The sequence below is a fragment of the Chelonia mydas genome, chromosome 15, assembly GCF_015237465.2.
Source record: "Chelonia mydas isolate rCheMyd1 chromosome 15, rCheMyd1.pri.v2, whole genome shotgun sequence".
In the NCBI taxonomy this organism is placed as follows: domain Eukaryota; kingdom Metazoa; phylum Chordata; order Testudines; family Cheloniidae; genus Chelonia; species Chelonia mydas.
In genome coordinates, this window is record NC_057856.1 from 8,090,633 (window position 1) to 8,108,973 (window position 18,341).

Here is an 18,341-nt window from a genome sequence, read left to right on the forward strand (position 1 = left end):
TCGAGGGACGTGATCGTTCCCCTCTATTCGACACTGGTGAGGCCTCATCTGGAGTACTGTATCCAGTTTTGGGCCCCACACTACAAGAAGGATGTGGATAAATTGGAGAGAGTCCAGCGAAGGGCAACAAAAATGATTAGGGGTCTAGAGCACATGACTTATGAGGAGAGGCTGAGGGAGCTGGGATTGTTTAGTCTGCAGAAGAGAAGAATGAGGGGGGATTTGATAGCTGCTTTCAACTACCTGAAAGGGGGTTCCAAAGAGGATGGCTCTAGACTGTTCTCAATGGTAGCAGATGACAGAACGAGGAGTAATGGTCTCAAGTTGCAACGGGGGAGGTTTAGATTGGATATTAGGAAAAACTTTTTCACTAAGAGGGTGGTGAAACACTGGAATGCGTTACCTAGGGAGGTGGTAGAATCTCCTTCCTTAGAGGTTTTTAAGGTCAGGCTTGACAAAGCCCTGGCTGGGATGATTTAATTGGGGATTGGTCCTGCTTTGAGCAGGGGGTTGGACTAGATGACCTTCTGGGGTCCCTTCCAACCCTGATATTCTATGGTTCTATGATTAATGGCAAGACGAGAAGGTCCTGCTGAGGTGATCTGCCAACATGTTCTTGGCTCCAGGCAAGTAGGCAGCTACAAGATGAATGGCATGTCACACACAAAAGTCCCAGAGGCGGAGCGCTTCCCGAAAAAGGGCCGAAGACCTGGCTCTGCCATCCCTGTTGATGTAGAACATCGCAGCTATATTCTCCGTCAGGATCTACACCACCCTGCCCTTCAAGTGGGTCAAGAACACCTGGCAGGCCAGGCAAACCACTTTGAGCTCCTGATGTTGATATGAAGGGCCAGATTACTGTGTTGCCAATAGCCCTGGATGTTGAGCTCGCCCAGATGGGCTCCCCAGCCCAGTTTCAATGTGTCCGAAACCAGGGTAAGTGACAGAAACGGGGTCATGAAGGGAATCCCCTGCAGCACTGACTCTGGATCCAACCACCAGTCCAAGGACAAGAGGAGGCAGCCCGGCACTGTGACCACTCATTCCAGGGCGTGATTGTGCTGGGGATATAGACCGAGGCCAGACGTGCCTGCAGAGGTCGTAGATGAAGACGGGCATGGCTGACCACATACGTGCATGCGGCCATGTGACCCATCAGACACAGGCACATGTGGGCGGTAGTAAGCCGTGGCTCTGCACATGGGCAATCAAGTCCGACATGGCCTGGAAGCACGCTTCTGGAAGGAAAGCCCCGGCTCGCATGGAGTCGAGGACTACGCCGATAAACTCTATGCATTGCACCAGCATTAACATAGACTTTTCTGTGATTATTAACAGGCCCAGGTTGTTGCAGATGGATCGCACCAGGTCGAAGCTCTGTTGGACCTGCTTCGGAGACCTGCCTTTGATGAGCCAGTCGTCAAGATGTGGGAACATCTGGACCCCCCAAAGTCTCAGGTAAGCCGCTACCGCTGCCATGCATTTTGTGAAAATCCTGGGGGCTGAAGACAGGCCAAAGGGTAACACTGTGAACTGGAAGTGACGCCCAGCCACTATGAAACACAGGAAGTGCCTGTGGCCCGGGAATATGCAGACATGAAAGTACTTGTCCTTTAAGTCGAGAGCGGCGTACCCATCCCCCAGATCCAGGGAAGGGATGATGGAGGCCAAGGAGCTTCTATACCTCCTGAACAAGGAGCTGCTCGTGAGAAGGGCCCCTGAAGAGGGACGCGAAAATGGGGGGGAGGGGGAGGGGCAGGAAAGAGGGGCGGGCAAGAACTGCAGGGTACAGCTCCAAGCCACTATGTCCAGGACCTAGCGGTCTGATGTAACCCGCAACCAGGCCAAGTGGTAGGGGGAAAGGCGGTTGAGGAAAAGGCGGGTAGGATCTTGTCGACTGACTGGGGTGTCACTCTCAGGCACACCCTCAAAATGATCATTGTTGGCCCTCTGGGTGTTTGGCTGCTCCAGGCTGGGCTGGCGAGCAGGAGGAAGAAGGGCGATGACAACTAAAACTAGCATCCATTCTCCTTGTAGGTCTCTGACTAGGCTGCCACGGTCTTGGAGGTGGCGGTGGTTGGAAGGGCTTCCTCGCTGACTGTGGCGCATGCATGCCAAACGAGCGAAGGGTAGCACCAGTTTCCTTCAACCCATGCAGCCTGGCGTCCGTTTGATCCGAAAACAGACCAACTCTGTCAAAGGGGAGCTCCTGGATCGAGGCCTGCATCTCCTGGGAGCAGCCTGCCATCTGGAGCCAGGAATTATGTTGCATGATCACTGCTGATGAAACCACCCATGCCGCTGAGTCTGCCGCATCCCATGCCGTTTGCAGGGAGAATCTGGCTGCCACCATGCCCTCCTCCACCAGAATGCCAAACTCTTGGACCAAACCCTGAGGGAGGGATTCCTGGAACTTTTTGAGACCGTCCCAGAGATTAAAATTGTACCAGCCCAGCAAGGCCAGATGATTCGCCACCTGAAACTGCAGATGGGTGGTAGAATAAATCTTTCTCCCAAATAAATCAAGTTTCTTAGCATCTTTGTTTTTGGGAGACAAGGAAGTGGGAGCCTGCTTGTCTTTTTTGTTGGCCGCAGATAAAACTAGCGAGCCCGGAGGTGGGTGGCTGTGACGTTACACCCCATATTCTTTACGGAAATATAATTAGGATATGGATATGGCATAATAGATACATTTTATGCAAGATGGGTCTTGTAAGGTATCATTGGAAAGGTTATAATTTACTGAATGTTATTATCCAATTTGTATGCACGTATCATTTCTGTATCTAAAGTTAAGACAAAAATAATTGACTATGTAACAATTATAACTAGGTGTGGACTTGGGAAACACCCACCAGACAACAGGCCATCAGCCTTGATGGGCCATTAGGAAGAAACAATATGACTTTGAAGATACTAATTTCTCTCCTTCCTGAGAGGAGTTCTGGGACATTGCTGTGACACTACTAGGTTATTTCACCTGGTACTAAACGCCATCTTGGACTTGTAGTAATTTTCCACTCAAACGAGGGGGAGTTCAAGACTGGGGAAAAAAAAGATTCCCACCTTATATAAATCTTGTTTACGGGTGGGGAGTAAGTTGATATGGGTTCACTCTTCACTGAATCCCCACCCATGATGACTGCTGGAAACACCTAAAGAACAAGGACAAAGGGAAAGAGGGAGGAGAACTGAACCCAGGCTGGAAAAGGGATCTGGTCTGTGAATAAGATACCTGAAGATTTAAGCTGCAAGCAGGGTAGCAAACCTTCAAGAATTTCTGCAACCTGCCCCAAAAGCAATATTTAGAGTGAGAAATTAGTTCTTGAAACCAGTCTCTTTAAGATCTTAAGCTTTAGTATGTGTGTTTTGTTTTATTTGCTTAGTAATCTGCTTTGTTCTGTTTGCTATCCATTATAATAACTTAAAATTTACCTTTTATAGTTAATATATATGTTTTTAGTTCATTCCAAAACCCAGTTTATGCAATTGACATCGCATGCACACGCGTGGGGGGGAGGAGGGCGAGGCGAGAAGCTGTGCATAAATCTCTCCACACTGAGGGAGAGGGCAAATTTGTGAGCTTGCGCTGTGCAGATCTTTCTATACAGCGCAAGACAATATTATTTGGGGGTTTACTCCCCAAAGGGGGTGTGCACTTGACTGCTGGGCAATTTCCTAGTTGAATCTTCCCATAGAGAGCTGCTTGCAGACTCTGTGTGATTCTACAGGTGGTGCGTCCCTACCTATGTGTGTGCTGACATTGGCCAGAGAGCCTGATTCAGCACAACAGGCTAGTGGAGCAGGCAGGCTCAGGGAAACCCTAGCACTTCAGGTGGCATCCCGGGTGGCGGGGGGGGGGGGGGGGGGGGGGTTCCAACCTGTCACAGTGGGTATAAAGGTATTCAAAACCTTTGGCCAGCACACAGTATTTTTTCTCAGCCTGTTTCGAAGCGGGTGGGATGGAGGAGGGGGTCTGCCACAAGGCCTTAGCTATCTTGAGGACCCCCTCATACACAGGCATGGCGACAAGGGTGGATGTAGAGGCCAAGACAACATTGAAGAGGGTGTCCACCTGCTCTGCCATCTCTTGTACCTCGAGCCCCAAGCTCTCAGCCATCCGCCGGAGAAGGGCTCGATGTTCTCTAAAGTTATCCGGCAGGCTAGCTCTAGAAGATCCCGTGACTGCCTCATCTGGGGATGACGAGGAAGACTGGACCGCTGGTGGGGGTGCTGGGGTCTTGACCATCATCAGAGAAAGAGGCTTTGGGTTGGCACAGGCTCCTCTGCCCCAATCTCAGAATGGGCTTCCGGTACCAGGCCCGGTGCCAGCTGGGCCTCCACCCGATGTTCCGCCACGGCCACCGAGGAGTACTGTGAAGGAGACATCGTCACAACCAATACACCCCACATGCTCCAATAAGACCTCTGCGCTGGCCACTGGCCGTGCTGCCATTGTGGTGCTGCCAACCAGGGAGCGGGCTCCGGTGCCCAGTCACGCTGAAGGGACTGTGGCAATGGGCTGAACTGGCCCTCCGTACCGGAACCTCCTTCCAGCGACCAGGAAGGAGCCGTCAAAGCCTGTGTTTGTTTGCTGGTCATGGCTACAGGTGACCGTTGCCCAGGCGTAACTGAACGGTAAATGTAGCATGGAGAATGGTACCAGTGCCTAGGAGACTGGTACCCGGACAGGGAACGTTCCCACCATGCTGGTGATCGGGACCAACACCTAGAGGACGATCGTTGAGAAAGTGAGCAGTGCCAGGAATAGCATGGGGAGCATCGGCCCCATACCAGAGAGTAGCACTCTGGGGATCTGGAAGTTCGTCTGGGTGACTGGCAATGCGATTGGGATAGGCCCCAGGATTCCCAATGCAGCAGGGAAGATCGACGCCTTCTGTCCAATGACCAGCATTGTTCCCCTGTGCCCTGAAGGGTCTTAACGGCGGGCTTGCCCTCTTGAGGAGCCTTTGCTGGGTCCTACGGCCCTGGGCTCATCATCAGAGCAGGAGGAGACCTGTGCTCCCTCTGCACTGAGGGAGCCTGAAATGATGACCGGTGCAGGCAGGAGTGCAGGTCCCATACCGCTCCCAGGAGTCAGCGGCAGACCTTTAAGGGGGCTGGGCGCCCCAACCAGGGAGGCCCAATCGCGTGGCTCCGGAGCAGTCTGGTGGACAGGCTCGGTGCTGGGGAGCACTTGGCCTTCTTCTTCAGCACCGGCATGCCGAATGGTGCCGGAAGGAGTCAGGTGCTGGCAGAGCTCTAAGACTCTCGGCGCGACCTGCCTGGATGGCTTGGAAGCCAGGTGGAGGGCAGACTCCATCAGGAGTGTCCTGCTCCTTCTGAGTGCAGGGCCAAAAGTTTTTGTAGATCCAGCACTGCTCCTTAACGTGTGACTCCCCCAGTCACTTAAGGCAGCTACCTTGGAGGTCACTCACAGGTATAGGCTGCAATCTGAGCAGGGCTTGAACCTGGGAGACTGGGGCATGCCCCACCTGAGGCAAAGTCCCACTCCCACCCTAACTACTAACAACTACTTAACAATTACTTAAGACTAGCAAAAGCAAACTATTTATAACGGCTTTAAGGCACGAAGTTCAGAATGGTAGACAACTGCTAACTCTTGCTAAGCAAGAAAGGCACTCCGACTGACCACCACTGGCAGTAAGAAGGAATTGAGAAGGCATAGGGCTGGCAGCGCCTGATCTACCACGGCATGAACACAGCACTCCAGAGAGCACCACAGCCGGCCCAGCGCACAGACACCTAGAATGGAATCGACATGAGCAAGCACTCAAAGAAAAACCCATGGCACTGGTGGCCATATTAATGGCACATTAGGCAATGATCGTCTAGCAATGTGGTTCCTGGACAGAAACAACTGCTTCTGCTTGGAAGCAAGCCTAGCAGCTGGTCATTCAACTGAACCCCACTTGCCCATTCAATCACAACCCTGGAAATATACTAAGCACAGACCAATTGGGCAGCACAAAGTTCTAACTGCCCTTCTATCTATCGTTCTATGCAGATAGTTCCACAAGGAAATATTCGCTTATAGGAGAAAAGAAGATTTTTTTAGTGCAAGAGGCAACTGCCAGGACAATTACAGGGCAGAATATGAAATATTCTGGATATCAAAAAGGAGCATATCATGTCTTTAGTGCAAGAGGACAGGAAAATCTTGCAACTAAGTTAAAAATAAACAGACTGTATTGCACTTTATATATTTCTTCTTAGGATTTACAGAAATGTGTAAACCTTCAAATTATTCCTAATGCCTAGCGCTAGGCCTGAATGGAAAGACATACAACAATATTTAGTGTACGGAAAGCATGGAATTTCACGTGATCAACAAACAGCCTCAGTTTTATGGGCTTTTTAGATACAGTAATACATAAAAATTTCACATAATTTAGAATGCTCAAGAAAAAAAAAGGTACATCTAAACACACATCTGGCCCAGAGTAAAATACGAAACAAAACCAAATAAGTCACAGTACTGGTGTTGCATTGCAAGCAATTCAAAAGTTAGGCACAGGTCATTATGTATACAAATAAACCAGGCATGGCCTGTCAAAGGAATAAGTTTCATGTGTTTGCCCTTACTGTTCTCTGTAGCAAACAGGTCCTGCTAAAATGAACAAATGCTTATTGTCTGCAAGATAAGCCCCTGAACAGGTGTGATAATCCAAATCATATCATTGCCCTTCACTAAAACATTCCAATTTTCAGTCATTATATTTAAAATCCTGGGCCAAATTCATCCTTGAGCAAATTGTGTAACTCATTTTAGTCAATGAAGAGAAACCAAAGATGAATTTAGCCCACTGCCTTTTCTGCTACTTGTTTGCTATTCTAATCTGATGCTGCAGCATCCCAAAATTTAATATGATACTCATTACCCTTCATTTCACTTCTCAAATCCTTTTCCCTTTTACAGAGGGTAGGAGGTGTCCACAATTCTTCACCACTCCTTCCAGTCCATGGCACTAGTTCTGATATCTTGGAGTTCCAGTCCTTCTCTTTCCATTGTATCTTTGGTCTTTCACACTTTTTCTTGCTGCCTTCTTCCTCCCATGCTTTCTCTTCTGGTCATTCTTCTCCCATTCTTATTGTATGTCCAAGCCCATCTCAAATGTGTGTTCACCAGCCTATCACTGAGGGTCCCAAGTTCATCTTCTTTAATTCCTTCCATGAACACACTGTCTACCCTCCACTTTCCTGCCATTCTCTTTAGTATATTATTTTCTACTACCAGTATCTTTTTCTTCCATCTCCGCAAGACCCACTGTTTCCAAACCACAAAAGAGGCAGGGACAAACACGTACAACATACACTTCTCCTTTTAGTTTGTTACTCTATTGCTTGTCCCACGGTACTCCTGCCACCTTTTTCACGGCTGCCTATGCACACTGGGTTCTTCTTTTCAATTCTACAGATATCTCTTTCCAATTACACTAAGTGTACCTTCAAAGAACACAAATTCTCTCTCATGATTCAGCATCTCCTGAATTCTCAATCAAGAGATCTTCTTTCACCTTCCCAACCTGCATACCTTCAGTTTTCTTTGTGTTTATCTTTAAACCATGGTCTTCAAACACAGACCCATTCTGATACCATATTTACCAATTCCATTTTGCGGTCAGCCAAATGGGCCAGATCATCAGCATTTCTCCAACTCCCGCTTGGTTCTCCTGCTAATTAACTCCATATTTTTGATGAAGAGAAATGGACTCAGCAGACTGCCTTGTCTCAATCCCACGGTCAGCTCAAAACAACATTCACCAACCAGTCACAAACTGTGTTCCTGATCCCCTGCACTGGTTATCAAGAAGCTAAAAAAGAGAAATCACACAGCCCCCTTTATTGCATCCCAGCCTCTGGCTCCCAACCAGCAAATAGGCCCAATAAAGTGAGAAGTTATTTAAAATTCTATTCGCTATACAAAATGTTTTTCTGATCCCCAAAGGGCCAGCCATATTACCAGATCGATACTAGTTTGGATCTTACTCAAAATACCATGCTGCCAGCCAATCCTTTAGTATCTAAAACTAAAGGTTTTATTATAAAAGAAAAAAGAAGAGAAGAGAGCTGTTAAATGGTCAAAGCAACCAGATACATACATATGACTTCAGAGTCCATATCTCAGGTTCTTAGGAGCACTGGTGAGTTTGCCGGCTTGTAAAGTCCCTCTGGAACATATCCAAAGCTTGGATGTGTCTATCAGTTCTCTTTCTTTAAAGCTGCAGTTTGTAGAGAAGTTACTCCAGAGGTGAGAAGCAGGATTGAAGACAAAATGGAGAAGATGCAGCTGCTTTTTATATCCTTTACCATGTGGATTGTATGTTCTTTGTCCCAAACACAAGCTCACAAAACATGGGCATGGAAAAGTACTTGGGAGTCCCCTGTTCACAGGCATGTCCCGCTGACTCATAGGCATAGCCCCTGCCTTCTCTCAGTGGGCTCATTGTACAGCTGATTGCCTTTGGTGGGCCATTAAGCAGGCTGGATAGTGCTGATGCAATCTGTCTGATGGTGTCACCAGAAACACAGCAGGAGTTTGAGATACAAATAGATCATACATATTTATATCTCACAATACAGAGATGATACAGACATGTAAACAAAATTATCGTACTTAGCAAATTTTAACTTTTTCACTTTCACTGATACTTTACATGGCATATATTGTAAAATTCACTGCAATTTTGTAATATTGGCATCAATAATATTATAAATGGTCACTCATATTCCACACAATGTCACAGCCTCTATTTATAATTCTTTCAAGCATGTGCCTCATTGCAAATATTGCATCTTTACTACTCCTTCCCCTTCTTAAAGCCATGATGCCCCTCACCTATATTTTCTTCCACCTTGTACCTCAACTTTGCCTCCAAAACTCTCTCAAAGACATTTGAGAGGGTGACTTAACAAGATGATGCCCCAGGGTGATGTTTGGATCATTTGCATCACCCTTGCCCTTCCAAAGAGGCACAATCAATCCTGTTCTCCAGTCACCTGGCATCCAAACTGGATCCCAGCAAATATACAGTAATCTATGAAGCCACTTTACTCCAGTACTTCCATCTGCCTTGATCATATCAACAGTTATCTCATCTCCACCTGTTGCTTTGCCAATCTTCATCTTATTCAGTGCTTCTTCCACCTACAGAGGTTGACAGCATTTGAGACTTCCCTATAATTGTTGGCAGTGCTTGCACTTGCAACTGTCTCTTCTCATTTAACAGCCTTAAGAAATATTTTTTCCATACCTCTTCCATCTCTTTAGGGTTAGTCATCACACAGTTCCCACCCTTCACACAAACATTTCCATCATATCTTGTGTTTCACTGTACCTCTTTTTTGCCAATCCAAAAAACAATTTCTTTCCATCATCTTCATTCTGCTTTCTGTATTATTCCTATTTAGTCTCCAATCTTGATTAGCAACTGCCTTTTTAGCCTCCTTTTTTTTTTTTGCCAGTTTGTATGCATTTTTGCTTGTCTGATTATCATGACCTGCTTCTTAAACTCTGTATAATTCTTTTTTTAGCTTCTCTTGAACATCAGAATTCTATCACCAGCTTGCTCTTTGAAAGCATCCTGTCTTACCACTTGTTCTGCCACGTTACCTCCACTGTCTTAAAAAAATATGCTTTAAACTCCCTCCATTCTTCCTCCACTATCTTCACACATGAAAACCTTCCTTGACTTTTTGGCAGAACTCTTACTTTCTCTTCCCCCCCCCCCCCCCCCCCAATCACCAGCACAATTTCTTCCTCAATTTCATCTCTTTCCTGTTTTCTCAGGTTGCAACCAGATTTTAGCTATTAATACCTTATGTTCTTCTTCCACATATTCACTCAGTATAACCTTTAAATCTTACACCATTTTCATAAAAAGAAAAGGAGTACTTGTGACACCTTAGAGACTAACCAATTTATTTGAGCATAAGCTTTCATGAGCTACAGCTCACTTCATCGGACGCATACTGTGGAAAGTGTAGAAGATCTTATTATATACACACAAAGCATGAAAAAATACCTCCTCCCACCCCACTCTCCTGCTGGTAATAGCTTATCTAAAGTGACCACTCTCCTTACAATGTGTATGATAATCAAGGTGGACCATTTCCAGCACAAATCCAGGGTTAAACAAGAACGTCTGGGGGGCGGGGGGGGGGAAGAGGGGAGGGGATGGAGGAAAAAACAAGGGGAAATAGGCTACCTTGCATAATGACTAAGCCACTCCCAGTCTCTATTCAAGCCTAAGTTAATTGTATCCAATTTGCAAATGAATTCCAATTCAGCAGTTTCTCGCTGGAGTCTGGATTTGAAGCTTTTTTGTTGTAAAATAGCGACTTTCATGTCTGTAATCGCGTGACCAGAGAGATTGAAGTGTTCTCCGACTGGTTTATGAATGTTATAATTCTTGACATCTGATTTGTGTCCATTTACTCTTTTACGTAGAGACTGTCCAGTTTGACCAATGTACATGGCAGAGGGGCATTGCTGGCACATGATGGCATATATCACATTGGTGGATGTGCAGGTGAACGAGCCTCTGATAGTGTGGCTGATGTTATTAGGCCCTGTGATGGTGTCCCCTGAATAGATATGTGGGCACAGTTGGCAACGGGCTTTGTTGCAAGGATAGGTTCCTGGGTTAGTGGTTCTGTTGTGTGGTATGTGGTTGCTGGTGAGTCTTTGCTTCGCGTTGGGGGGCTGTCTGTAGGCAAGGACTGGCCTGTCTCCCAAGATTTGTGAGAGTGTTGGGTCATCCTTCAGGATAGGTTGTAGATCCTTAATAATGTGTGGGAGGGGTTTTAGTTGGGGGCTGAAGGTGACGGCTAGTGGCGTTCTGTTATTTTCTTTGTTAGGCCTGTCCTGTAGTAGGTGACTTCTGGGAACTCTTCTGGCTCTATCAATCTGTTTCTTCACTTCCGCAGGTGGGTATTGTAGTTGTAAGAATGCTTGACAGAGATCTTGTAAGTGTCTGTCTCTGTCTGAGGGGTTGGAGCAAATGCGGTTGTACCGCAGAGCTTGGCTGTAGACAATGGATCGTGTGGTGTGGTCTGGATGAAAGCTGGAGGCATGTAGGTAGGAATAGCGGTCAGTAGGTTTCCGGTATAGGGTGGTGGTTATGTGACCATCGTTTATTAGCACTGTAGTGTCCAGGAAGTAGATCTCTTGTGTGGACTGGACCAGGCTGAGGTTGACGGTGGGATGGAAATTGTTGAAATCATGGTGGAATTCCTCAAGGGCTTCTTTTTCCATGGGTCCAGATGATGAAGATGTTATCAATATAGCGCAAGTAGAGTAGAGGCGTTAGGGGATGAGAGCTGAGGAAGCGTTGTTCTAAGTCAGCCATAAAAATGTTGGCATACTGTGGGGCCATGCGGGTACCCATAGCAGTGCCGCTGATTTGAAGGTATACATTGTCCCCAAATGTAAAATAGTTATGGCTGAGGAGTCACAAAGTTCAGCCACCAGGTTAGCCGTGACATTATCGGGGATAGTGTTCTTGACGGCTTGTAGTCCATCTTTGTGTGGAATGTTGGTGTAGAGGGCTTCTACATCCATAGTGGCCAGGATGATGTTATCAGGAAGATCACCGATGGATCATAGTTTCCTCAGGAAGTCAGTGGTGTCTCGAAGGTAGCTGGGAGTGCTGGTAGCGTAGGGCCTGAGGAGGGAGTCTACATAGCCAGACAATCCTGCTGTCAGGGTGCCAATGCCTGAGATGATGGGGCGCCCAGGATTTCCAGGTTTATGGATCTTGGGTAGTAGACAGAATATCCCAGGTCGGGGTTCCACGGGTGTGTCTGTGCGGATTTGATCTTGTGCTTTTTCAGGGAGTTTCTTGAGCAAATGCTATAGTTGCTTTTGGTAACTCTTAGTGGGATCAGAGGGTAATGGCTTCTAGAAAGTGGTGTTGGAGAGCTGCTGAGCAGCCTCTTGTTCATATTCCGACCTATTCATGATGACAACAGCACCTCCTTTGTCAGCCTTTTTGATTATGATGTCAGAGTTGTTTCTGAGGCTGTGGATGGCATTGTGTTCCGCACGGCTGAGGTTATGGGGCAAATGATGCTGCTTTTCCACAATTTCAGCCCGGGCACGTCGGCGGAAGCACTCTATGTAGAAGTCCAGTCTGCTGTTTCAACCTTCAGGAGGAGTCCACCCAGAATCCTTCTTTTTGTAGTGTTGGTAGGGAGGTCTCTGTGGATTAGTATGTTGTTCAGAGGTATGTTGGAAATATTCCTTGAGTCGGAGACGTCGAAAATAGGATTCCAGGTCACCACAGAACTGTATCATGTTCGTGGGGGTGGAGGGGCAGAAGGAGAGGCCCCGAGATAGGACAGCTGCTTCTGCTGGGCTGAGAGTATAGTTGGATAGGTTAACAATATTGCTGGGTGGGTTGAGGGAACCATTGCTGTAGCCCCTTGTGGCATGTAGTAGTTTAGAAAGTTTAGTGTCCGTTTTCCACATACCACACAACAGAACCACTAACCCAGGAACCTATCCTTGCAACAGAGCCCGTTGCCAACTGTGCCCACATATCTATTCAGGGGACACTATCACAGGGCCTAATAACATCAGCCACACTATCAGAGGCTCGTTCACCTGCACATCCACCAATGTGATATATGCCATCATGTGCCAGCAATGCCCCTCTGCCATGTACATTTGTCAAACTGGACAGTCTCTACGTAAAAGAGTAAATGGACACAAATCAGACGTCAAGAATTATAACATACATAAACCAGTCGGAGAACACTTCAATCTCTCTGGTCACGCGATTACAGACATGAAAGTCGCTATTTTACAACAAAAAAGCTTCAAATCCAGACTCCAGCGAGAAACTGCTGAATTGGAATTCATTTGCAAATTGGATACAATTAACTTAGGCTTGAATAGAGACTGGGAGTGGCTTAGTCATTATGCAAGGTAGCCTATTTCCCCTTGTTTTTTCCTCCCCCCCCCCCAGACGTTCTTGTTAAACCCTGGATTTGTGCTGGAAATGGCCCACCTTGATTATCATACACAATGTAAGGAGAGTGGTCACTTTGGATAAGCTATTACCAGCAGGAGAGTGAGTTTGTGGGGGGGGGGGGGTGAGAAAACCTGGATTTGCGCTGGAAATGGCCCAACTTGATTATCATACACATTGTAAGGAGAGTGATCACTTTAGATAAGCTATTACCAGCAGGAGAGTGGGGTGGGAGGATATATTTTTTCATGCTTTGTGTGTATATAATAAGATCTTCTACACTTTCCACAGTATGTATCCGATGAAGTGAGCTGTAGCTCACGAAAGCTTATGCTCAAATAAATTGGTTAGTCTCTAAGGTGCCACAAGTACTCCTTTTCTTTTTGCGAATATAGACTAACACGGCTGTTACTCTGAAACCATTTTCATATATTCTCTTCCTATCAAAGTATAATCCACCTGGGCTTTACTTTTTTCACTGTAGTATGTAACCATATGGGATTCTCCTTTTCAAACCATTTTATTCACCACTGAAAACCTTTTACACAAAACACCATACTTCTCTCCTTCTGCACTTTTTACCAAAGCCAAATTTACCCACCATTCTTTTTACTAGGCTCCCTTCACCAACCTGACAGTTTAATTCACCACCGACCACTAACAAGATGTTAATCCTAACCATAATAACCAACTCTGCCAGTTGATTTCTAAAGCTCTCCGTATCTTTCACAAAGAATCCATGATATAAAAAGAACCTAGGCGTTAAGTCGCCTGCTTGCACAGCCCCACTTTGCTGACCCTCCAGCGGTTTTCATTCAGAGTTTATATTCTACTAGATCAGCTGCTGTCAAAGTTTCCAAGCCTGACCCACCTGATTCTGAGAGCCATTTCCTGATCTTAGGGCAAAAGCTACCTTTCCCTAAATGCTTTTCTGCCCAATTAGATGTTGGCACATTTTAGAGTTGATTGCTTATACCACATTCCGTCCCCCACACATCATATTTGCCACAGTTAGCGTTACAATCCTATTCCATGTGCAGGTTACAGTTGGGATTTTCCCTTTGCAGAAGCTGAGTCCACCATTTACTCAAATTACACAGGACTTTTAGGATACTCAGTAATAGACGACAAATTATCCACATTTACAGTACATCTATTTGTAAAATAAGAACATAGCACAATATTTCAGTGATTATTTTAAATCAGCAATATAAGTTGGCTAACACTTGGGAACACAAAGTTCCTACAGACTCACCTTTTAATTGCATTTCAAACTTGAGTTGGTTAAAGCCAAAAAGGGCTTTCTACACAAAGAGGAAAAGGAAAAGACAGTATATCTGGGATGCTGCATGCACAGGTATACGTATTGACTTAGATGTTCTCTTCCTGGAGTCTACTGAACAGCACCTCATCAAGGAGATAAGTTTGGGGTCTACAGAGTTTAGAGAGTTCACTGTCCTCCAAATTCACAAATCAACAAGGGACAAGAATCTTTCAGATCTGTAGTTGGGGGTCATCCACCTGGACGGCTCCTGCATGAATACTGCTACACTTCCTATTTATCCCGGCAACAGCAAAAGCTGTATTGTCACTGGCTGAATCCCCCTGCAACTGTTCAGCAGCAGCCACAAGAGAGACCCAGAAGGAGCTAATATAGCTCTGAACTGCACTGATATCCTCAGATTTCTTGTGGAAAGCCAGAATGGTGGTGAGTGAGAAGCACACAGCAGATTGTGCTGAAGAGTGCAGTCATTTTCTTTCTCCAATCCCCCTTACATCTCCATCCCAAACGCCTGTGCAGCCTCTCCTGCAAATGGTGAGGGTGGGTTTGCAATGTGCAGATAGCTCCTTCCCACTTCCACAAGGACAAAAGTTTTGGTTATTTTGAGTGAACCCCTTTAAGTAACTTATAGGATGTTCCTAATTGCTTTTATTACTTACACACAGTAAGTCCTTAATTTTTACTCCTATGATTTACCTACATTTAATGTAATGGAATATAATTAAAAAGTAATTTACACAGACTGTAATTTATAGAGACTGAAACCTTTCATGCAGGGACTGTCTTTTTATTAGGTGTTTGTACAGTCCATGCACAATGGGGTCCTGGTCTATGGCTTGGGATCTTAGGCACTATCACAATATAAATGTTAAACGATAATATTTTTATAAAAAGCCGCAACGACATTAGTCCAAATACAGCCCTCACTTATTATACCCATGGAATTGAGTTGCATGGATGTGGACTGAGGAAAGAATTTAGCACTCACTGTAATTTAAAATGTTTGATTTCTAATCTGCATGATAAAGTTACAGTTAATGGGGGTTTTTTATCCCCAAAATGTATAGCATCAGCCAGTCCTGTTTACAACCTGAGGACTTGTCTGAGGCTCCCTCTCTGTTATGCCCTCCTGATTACATGTCCAGCTTTCAACAAAGGCCAACTGTAGCAAGGGTGGCAGGTTTGTAGAAATTTTGGTGGTGCCCAGAACCCGCGCCCCACCTGCCTAAGGCTCTGGGAGGGAGTTTGGGTGGGGGGAGGAGGTCTGGGGTGCAGACCCTGGGCTGGGGATTAGGGTGCAGGAGGGGTGCAGGCTCTGGCAGAGAGTTTGGGTGGGGGAGGGGGTCTGGGATGCAGGCTTTGAGATGGAGTTTGGGTGCTGGGTTTAGGCTCCGGGCTGGGGCAGGGGGTCGGGGTGCAGGAGTGGATGAGGGGGTCTGGGATGCAGGCTCTGGGATGGAGTTTGGGTGTGGGTGCAGGCTCCGGGCTGGGGCAGGGGGTGAGGGTGCAGGAGGGGATGAGGGGTGCAGGCTCTGGGACGGGGGTGTAGAAGGGGTGAGGGGTGCAGGCTCTGGGAGGGAGTTTGGGGATAGGAGGGGGTGCAGAGGTGAGGACTGTAGGGCTGAGGATGAGAGGTTTGGGATGTGGGAGGGGGCTCAGGGCTGGGGCAGAGGATTAGGGTGCGGGGGGATAAGGCCTCTGGCTGGGGCTGGTGATGAGGGGTTTGGGAGGGGCTTAGGGCTGGGACGGAGGATTAGGGTGCGGGGGGATGAGGGCTCTGTCTGGGGCTGAGGGGTTTGGGGCACTGGAGAGGCTCAGGGCTAGGGCGGAAGGGCAGCCTGCCCAGCCATTAGTGAATGGGGAGCACTAGGACCCTGCAGCAGCAGTTGATGCGGGGAGCCGCAGAGTCAGCATGAGCTGCAGGCTCTGGGGCTGGGGGAGAGACCCAGCGCCAAACATTGGTGGAGCCGGGCCCCCAGGCCCTGAATACTGCTGGAGCCCGGGCACCATGAGTGTATATAAGTCGCCGCCCCTGAACTGTAGATGTGTATATAGTGAGTAACAGTTCACTTAAAATTAAGAGTTATACAGCAGGAGCCATATGAGTCTAGCAGTGGAAGGGGGAGGACAGAAGCCAGTCATAAAAAAAGACAGTAAGTATAGCATCTGTTTTTTAAAAAAATGGGAGAATAGAAATAGAAAATTCTTAGAAAGCCCTGAATTTGGCTTGATATTATCACTTTCTAGTCTTAAAAATCTCTAAAAAAGTGAATAAGTCCCTAAAATTGAGAGTACTCCTCAGAGAACTGATCAAACAATTCCAAGCAATTCTATTATTAGAAACTGCTACCAAAAGCACAGAAATAATGCCAACAGCTGAGCTATAATTCACTCCGTGAATGAGTCTCTCCAGGACTACATCTCTCTGTGATATAGACAAAGGGCCCAATCCTTAAATCCTTATTCACATTATGAACAGTCATCGAGTTCAGTGGAAATTTAGTCTGGGTAAGGACTTCATCAGCAAGCCAACTGTGAGCTATGCAGAAACGAAACCATTACTACAAAACACATATAGAGAAACCTCAACTACAAAAAAAAATAAAAATAAAAAGGCAGTACAAGCATGCATACAAGAAAACCACATTTTGCAGAAACAAACATTTATTTAAGACCATCATCACCACCTTTTACAGCCATTAGGGTAGAAACACTACTGTGTTGCCCAGCAAGCAATAAAAACAGACCAACCCAGGAAAGAAAAGTAACAGCACCCAATGATGGAAAGAAATACAGAGTCCAAGACAAAGTCCACACATGAAGGCATCTCCTTACCAGTTTATGCAACTGCATTTCCCCTTTCTTTGATCAAAGGATGACCTAGGCTTAAAACAGGGAGGTTCATTTTGCCTTTCACATTTTGTCTCCCTCCCCCCAAATCCATCCCTGTAAATTATGTTTCTATAGTGAAGGGATTTAAACACAAGTGTGAGTTAGAAGTGCAAGTGTTCTAGAAATAAATCTTCTATTTCACTGAAACAACAGACCAATATATTTTTCTTCTCATTTAAAAAAAAAATCCTGCACTGAAATCTGTGGCCACTTGCACGTCAGCAAATTTTAACAGCCACTCTACAAACGCTTGAAAATAAGGAACTAGTGTTTCACAACAGCAAGTCTGACAACTCTTACCATAGCAGCGTGAATCATGCTGTTCCAATACATTTAATTTCCCTAAGGTGAGTAATTACTGAAAGCCTCAAAAGATGCAAATTAAGTGTGCGTACGTACACCAAAGAAGAAAATATATGATCTTATGATTTACCCCACTCATTCCACAAAGTAAAAAATATACCGTACTTACCCTATAATTGTCAGCATTCTATCATGTGTTGTTATTTTACTAAATTAACACACATTAGTTATTGTTAAGGCTACGAATCTGTCAAGGAGTCTGTGATTTTACAAGAACTCCACGACTTCTTGAAAATTCCAATAATTCTGCCAAGGGGGCAGGGCTCGGGCTTTGGCTGCAGGGCTTCAGTACTAATGTAGCGAAGACTGCATTACTGTGTGTACATTTCCGTGATTTATTGTTTATTGCCAGCATCCTGTCCATGACTTTTACTAAAAATATCCATGCCAAAATCTTACCTTAGTTATTGTTTAATGTAGATTCTAATATTTGAGAATTAGCAGGTTAGTGTTCTAGGATCTGGTTTTCATGTACATACCAGAAGTTGGTAAAAGAATAACTAGTTTGACAGCAAACACTGGTGTTTTACACTATCCATGATCTCTTCTACAAATTTACTGAAAATATGGTGGAAATTAACATGATACAAATGTACATGAAGTAGCATGTATGCATTAATACTTTATCTTTTCCAGAAATAGAGTCAAACATTTTTAAAAGAGGAACTAATATAAATGGCTTTAAAAATCAGCTGAAAGATGAGAATTTGAAAAAAGTTTTAAAAAGCCAAGTTAGCTTTGAAAAACAAGCGTTAAGGGACAGTGTGCCATTTATCAAATACAAGTCACATTTACAGAAGACAAACACA

General features: G+C 45.7%; 1 protein-coding gene across 3 annotated transcripts in view; it reads right to left on the reverse strand.

The window, feature by feature from the left end:
* Positions 1-18,341, reverse strand: part of MED13L (mediator complex subunit 13L) — a 428,751-nt gene that overhangs the window by 291,685 nt on the left and 118,725 nt on the right. The window lies entirely within an intron of this gene.